Source organism: Musca autumnalis, unplaced genomic scaffold, assembly GCF_047663935.1.
Source record: "Musca autumnalis isolate F117 unplaced genomic scaffold, ASM4766393v1 scaffold_2, whole genome shotgun sequence".
NCBI lineage: Eukaryota > Metazoa > Arthropoda > Insecta > Diptera > Muscidae > Musca > Musca autumnalis.
Genome location: NW_027411755.1, coordinates 184,316,135 through 184,323,616, shown reverse-complemented (window position 1 = coordinate 184,323,616; position 7,482 = coordinate 184,316,135).

Here is a 7,482-nt window from a genome sequence, read left to right as displayed (position 1 = left end):
ATAATCGCAGTTTTCTTAATATCGGACATGAATTTGATGGTTTACCTTGATCTCCTCATCAATTCATTTTGAAGCCGTTCTTTTTTCATGTATGTTTGGGCATTTATATAATCTAATTATTTTTTTTTTCTACCTGAAGTGTAGGTTGATTGCCACATTACATAATGCAAATAAACCTATTGCTATTATAATCGCAATCTTCTTAACATCCGAATCTTTGATACGAATTTAATTGCATTGATGATTAAATTTTTTTCGCCCTTAGAGTGGTGCAAAGAAATCTGCATCACATTACCAGAACTTAAGTAGACGTTGCTATGGTTTAGGAATCCCATTTGTATAGGAACAAGGTTTTTAAACTACGCGATGGATTTTACTCTCTATTCTATACTTCGAATGGGGAGAAGATAAGACATGTATTGAAGTTAAAAAAGTTTGAATCTTATTCATCTCTACAATTACAGTCACGGCGATACGTATGTAGGGATGCTGGAAGTAGGCCAGAAAAGAGCCACTGTGCTAGCATCGGTCTACATGAAATGCAAACAACTGCATAACATCAAAAAGTCGACTAATCGAAAGTCGACTGACCTATACCTAGTCCAGCTTCTTCAAGACTGTAAGCAATTCCAGAACTTCACACAGGGCGGGAAGTTGACAGGCAAGTTGAAAACCTCACAAATGTTATTTGGGATTGGCAGTACAAGTCGTGCCCAATAACATATTCCTGTAGAAGAGTTCAGCCAGTTTGATGGAATAAAGATCTAGGCAACCTTGGGAAAGTCAGAAGGAGGGCATACACCAAAGCTAATTTTAGTGCGGCAACAGAAAGATTTAATGCAGCGGCAAGAACTGCAAAAACTGTTGGAAGCAACAAACTAAGTGATAACTTCCTGCTAAGTAGATGATTGATCTGTTTTAGTCTGTTATATGTCGTTGCCTAGAAACAACGCCTACTGGTATTTGTGCATTGGTTGGAGTCTTTGCTGCTATTTCATACCATTCATATTTTGGTTATCCTCTTGTGTTGAGGTTGAGGCTTAGATTGTCCTTTTAGAGTGTTCGGATAGATTTTATCTTGTGTGGGGTGTAAACATTTTTATACCCTCAGCCTTTAGGCTAAAGAGGGTATTTACACTTTGATACGACCAAAAATGTGCCTCATCGAAATAATGGTTTTAGACCAAGTATGTTTGTACGATATCCGTTTCAGACAATTTTGAGTATATCTAGCAATGTCCGTCCGTCTGTCTGTCTGTCCGTCTGTCTGGCTGGCTGGTGCGCACGATAACTCTCGAACGGATCAATCGATTCGGTTCAAATTTTGAGTATCGAATTATTTTGTCCAGATTCGAGTTAAGTTCGAAGATGGGCCATATAGGTCCACTCCTTCTGGTACCTCCCCCACAAATGTTCAAAAATTGTCACAAAACTTGTGCGCACGATAACTCTTGTAGGGAATAACCGATTTGGTCCATACTTTGCACATCGTGTAATTTCTACCAAACTTAGATGAGGTTTCGATATGGACTCAATCGGTCCACTCCTTCGGGTACCTCCCACACAAAATTTCGGAAAAGTTCGGTTTAGGACCTGGTCTCGAATCGCTTTGATTTTTGTTTACGCAAGTTGTATTCGCTGTCCTCTATACGACGCTGTAAGTTTCATTAAGGGCAAGTCCATACTTCCTGAGGAAATAGCCGGAAGCCCTATGACACCGTGTGTAATGGTTGGAGCGCAAGATAACCCTCGAACGGATCTGGCGATTCGGTCAAAAATTTGGCTTTCGTAATATTTTGTCCAAACTTAGTTCAAGTTCAAAGATGGATTATATCGGTCCACTCCTTCCGGTACCTCCCCCACAAAAGTTCGAAAATGTTCGGAAAATTTGTGCGTACGATAACTCTTCGCACATTGTGAAATTTCCAGCAGACTTAGATGAGGTTCCAATATGGACTCAATCGGTAAACTCCTTCGAGTACCTCCCACACAAAATTTCGGAAAAGTTCAGTTTAGGACATGCTCACGAATCGCCGATTCCGGCCAAAATTTGGCCTTCGTAATATTGTTTCCAAACTTAGTTTAAGTTCGTAGATAAGCCATATCGGTCCACTCCTTCAGGTACCTACCCCACAAAAGTTTAAAAATATTCGGAAAAATTGTGCGCACGATAACTCTTGATGGGAGTGACCGATTTGGTCCATACTTTACACATTCTCATAATATCTACCAGATATAGATCAGATTCGAATATGGACTATATTTGTCCACTCCATCCCGTACCTCCCACACAAACTTTTGGATAAGTTCACTTTAAGACCTGCTATTGAATCACTTTGATTTTGGTTGAAGCAACTTACATTCGCTGCCTCAATTACGATGGTAAAAGTTATTTCAGGGGCAAGTCCATACTTCTTTAGAAAACAGCCCGAAGGTTGTAAAAACCCCCTATGGCACCCCCATGGTCTATGTCGGTCCATTCCTTTAAGTACATTTTCCGCAAAAATTTTGAACTTTAATCCTAATCAACATTTTTGTCGGTTCATACGACCAAAATTTTGAAACCCCCTAACTACATAAGTTTTTTGTAAAAAAAGTGTTTCAATTTGCCTATGCTGAGGGTATATCTCTGTCGGCAAGGCCGACTGATACTTTTTTACTTGTTTTTATAAAAATTCGAAAACCACTTTGAAAGAATATTTCTCCTCTCATAGGCTTGCAGTCTGGCCACTTAAATAAATCTCTCGCACTAAAAATTGTATTAGCATAGACTAATGAAGACATAGACGACGGAATGCTCTCACCGAGTATGTTCGAATTGAGTGTGGTAACTCAGAAACTCAATATAAAATGGCAAAAATACAAGTTAATAAATATTTCGTTATCGCAAAATACTACATGGGGTTAGTTTTTCATGGGAACTATGTTCTCAGATAAAAATATCCAAGAAAATATTATCATTTTCCCCAAAAATCGTCTTCGAACTTTTATAGTCATAAGTCTATGGTAGTAGTATTTGTGGCCTTCTTATCGCGATAATTGTCCAAGGGATCTCCCTGCAATATTAGAAGGAGTATGGTCCTTTTATGTGTAGAATTTGTTGATTGGGTGTGTCAGTAGACATACCCCGACCCCACAAACGCCAATAAAATTGAAGCTGGAAACTTCTTTAGTCACCTACGAACATGTTAATTATTTTTACAATTTAAAATGTTTTACTTGTTTTCTCTTGAAAATAACAAAGTAGCACAATGAATGGCAACTCTGGCGGTGAGATTCTCATCATGTTTTTCAGGTTGTTTTCCTGAAAGAGTTGTTGTTATTATGGGAAAAACAATGTTTATGTTTTTGTCTGCACTGCATGTTTGGAGCTGTTGCTCTTTCTTTCTCTCTTTCACCCTCTAAAAAACTGTTGTTTATCATTTTATTTTATTTAAATGCGAAGAAGAAAAAAAGAACAAAACAAACATCGACGTCGCGCCAACGTGTGCCCGATATACCCAATACATACAAATAAAATCTATTGCGCACTCTTTATTAAAAAATAAAATTCTTAAGAAAATAATAACAAACTAAAAATGCGCTGGGTTATTTGTTTAAAACAGCTCCTAGATGCCGGTGTTGAACGAACACATGCAGTAGAAAATTATTCTTGTTTTTTTTTTGAAAACGAGTAAAAATTTCTAAAAATTTCATCATTTGTGATATAAAGTGCAGATCGGGAAGATCGTTTCAAAAAAAAAAAAAAATAATTAAAAGAGGATTTAAGTGAAATCAAAACAAAATATTAATAAACAAAATGTTTTTGAATGAAATAATTGGCGTCTGTCTCTTCAAAAATAAAATCAATCTTTTTTGATTTTTTGTTCTTAACAAAACAAATTGTTATCAAAAAAGTGTTGTTTACCGGCATTTTTGTGCGATTTCTTCAATCACTCAAATAAATTGTTTTTTTTTTCGGAAGAAATGTCTTTGCCCTGGATTCCGACATTCGACAACAAGGCCATTTATTTATTTAGATTTCTGTCACAACAAAACAACGTGGTTCTGTTTATTTCGGGTTCTTTCTTTTAAATTTGACAGTACATAATTCGAAGGACGTTTCCTCTATCAGAGGCTTGAAAAAATATTCTTAAAAAATCCACGCCTCTATCAAAGGCTTAAAAAAATATTCTTAAAAAATCCGCGCTTCTATCAAAGGCTTGAAAAAATATTCTTAAAAAATCCACGCCTCTATCAAAGGCTTGAAAAAATATTCTTAAAAAATCCACGCCTCTATCAAAGGCTTGAAAAAATATTCTTAAAAAATCCACGCCTCTATCAAAGGCTTGAAAAAATATTCTTAAAAAATCCACGCCTCTATCAAAGGCTTGAAAAAATATTCTTAAAAAATCCACGCCTCTATCAAAGGCTTGAAAAAATATTCTTAAAAAATCCACGCCTCTATCAAAGGCTTGAAAAAATATTCTTAAAAAATCCACGCCTCTATCAAAGGCTTGAAAAAATATTCTTAAAAAATCCACGCCTCTATCAAAGGCTTGAAAAAATATTCTTAAAAAATCCACGCCTCTATCAAAGGCTTGAAAAAATATTCTTAAAAAATCCACGCCTCTATCAAAGGCTTGAAAAAATATTCTTAAAAAATCCACGCCTCTATCAAAGGCTTGAAAAAATATTCTTAAAAAATCCACGCCTCTATCAAAGGCTTGAAAAAATATTCTTAAAAAATCCACGCCTCTATCAAAGGCTTGAAAAAATATTCTTAAAAAATCCACGCCTCTATCAAAGGCTTGAAAAAATATTCTTAAAAAATCCACGCCTCTATCAAAGGCTTGAAAAAATATTCTTAAAAAATCCACGCCTCTATCAAAGGCTTGAAAAAATATTCTTAAAAAATCCACGCCTCTATCAAAGGCTTGAAAAAATATTCTTAAAAAATCCACGCCTCTATCAAAGGCTTGAAAAAATATTCTTAAAAAATCCACGCCTCTATCAAAGGCTTAAAAAAAATATTCTTAAAAAATCCACGCCTCTATCAAAGGCTTGAAAAATATTCTTAAAAAATCCACGGCTCTATCAAAGGCTTGAAAAAATATTCTAAAAAAATCCACGCCTCTATCAAAGGCTTGAAAAAATATTCTTAAAAAATCCACGCCTCTATCAAAGGCTTGAAAAAATATTCTTACAAAATCCACGCACTTATTAAAGACTTGAAAAATATTCTTAAAAAATCCACGCCTCTATCAAAGGCTTGAAAAAATATTCTTACAAAATCCACGCACTTATTAAAGACTTGAAAAAATATTCTTAAAAAATCCACGCCTCTATCAAAGGCTTGAAAAAATATTCTTAAAAAATCCACGCCTCTATCAAAGGCTTGAAAAAATATTCTTAAAAAATCCACGCCTCTATCAAAGGCTTGAAAAAATATTCTTAAAAAATCCACGCCTCTATCAAAGGCTTGAAAAAATATTCTTAAAAAATCCACGCCTCTATCAGAGGCTTGATGCCATGTTTATATGCACCTTCGCCTCTATAAGGGAGGATATATTAAATTTGCCTCGTGTCTATTCTAATTTGTATTTGCAATTAAATTAATTGTGTAATTGTAAACAAATTATTTTACTGTTTTTTTTTGCAATTTTCCTAAAATTGTTTATATTTGTTGTTTTTATTCTCAACAATTTATCAATATACAATTTGTATCTGATTGCCAATAAATATATTTATGTAATACTTATTTGTTGTTGTTTATTTCACAAAAATATAGGAAATTTGTAAAACGCAATATTTTTACGGTATTTTTAACGATTATTGCAAAAATATACCAAAACAAAATTCTATTAACAACACAATCGTCATTAGCCGCTCGAATACAGTATTCTGTAATATTGCCATTTGTCATATAGCATACATACATACATACATATCTAGATATTATATAAATAAGTAAAAAATTAAAAAAATTTAAATTTTTAGCGGGTAAAGGGACCCTTGTCAAACCTATTTAACAGATCATATTACTACAATTATAAAATAAATAAATTAATATTTATTTATTTAAACATTTATTATAATAAAAAATTACAATAATTATTAATGAAAATATCACTATTTTTTATCCGCTAAGTACGACTTGGGAAGACAAACCAAGCCGTATTTAAGTAATCATTTTTTTTTCCTAACTTCCACACCTATATTTTTGAGGGAATCCCTTTTGTAATTAATGCCCATATGTCCATACACATATGTACATATGTATTTATGGATCAAGAATATCAAAATAAATTTAACCCCAAAATGCTGCAGATCAATGCTCGCATACCACTCCCACTCGTAACACGTCTGTCTGGTTGATATGCATATAGACGTCATTGAGATGAGATGATTACGTTGAAATGAATTTTATTTTGATTAAATATGTATACAATTGCGTTTTTTCATTCCACAAGCCATCATAATGACAACAAAGGGAGAACGAGACACTGTCAATTGCTGCTATTCAACTTGAACTTCTGAATCTGACTGCTTGATCACAAGAAAAAAACACACACATTTACGAAATCAGCATAATCTTCTTATGAATTCTGGTCATGCTTGAAAAAAATAAGATTAAACAGATTGAGATTTTTATATTGAAAAAGAAGGAGGCATAAGCTTTGTTCAAAAAAAAAAAAAAAAAAAAAAAATGATTATTATTAAGTTTTACTTAGCAGAATTTCAATTGATCACGCCTTAAATTTATTTCTTACATGGTCCCTTAAATTCAAAAATATTGAGAATTCGATTCGAAAGGGAAAATTTTGTTTAACTTCCAGGTCATTCCTTACATCAGTCATAAGCATTAGGCGACTTTAAAGTTGGTGTCAACAATTTCTCTTTGTTTTTTGAAACATCCACAAATCAAAGTGTACGCAATTTTTGATTAATTAAATTTAATTTGGATTATTAACGAAATTTATGTTTACAATATTTTGAAATAAGTAAAAAAACCTCAGGGAATACACAAATATTAGATTTCCCTCCCTCTAGATTTCGCTCATCACTGCCTTACATCATTCCTCCAAGTTATTTCTCCTAGGTGGCTATTTTATAATAGCGGCAATAATTAAAAAAAACAGCCAATCAAATTAGATCAAGCTTCTAGAAAAATAGAACAATAAACAAGATCGTTCTTCTTCACGTGAAATATGCAAATCTTCCATTTGCATGCCGGCGATCTCTTCTTCAAATTTATTCAACGAAACAAAACAAAACATTAAAAACATCACAAACGTCACCTCTGCTACTACACGAAGGCCATGACACAGGCACATTAACCTGCCTGGTAGGGGATCAATAGATCTTGACGCAATATTAGCTGATATCAACGCCAAAAATATCAGGGATGGACATATTTGTCAACAGACGATCAGAAACATTAACATGGATTTTATATGAAGAATAAGTTTTGAAGCATTTTTAAACGTCAGAAGGGAGACT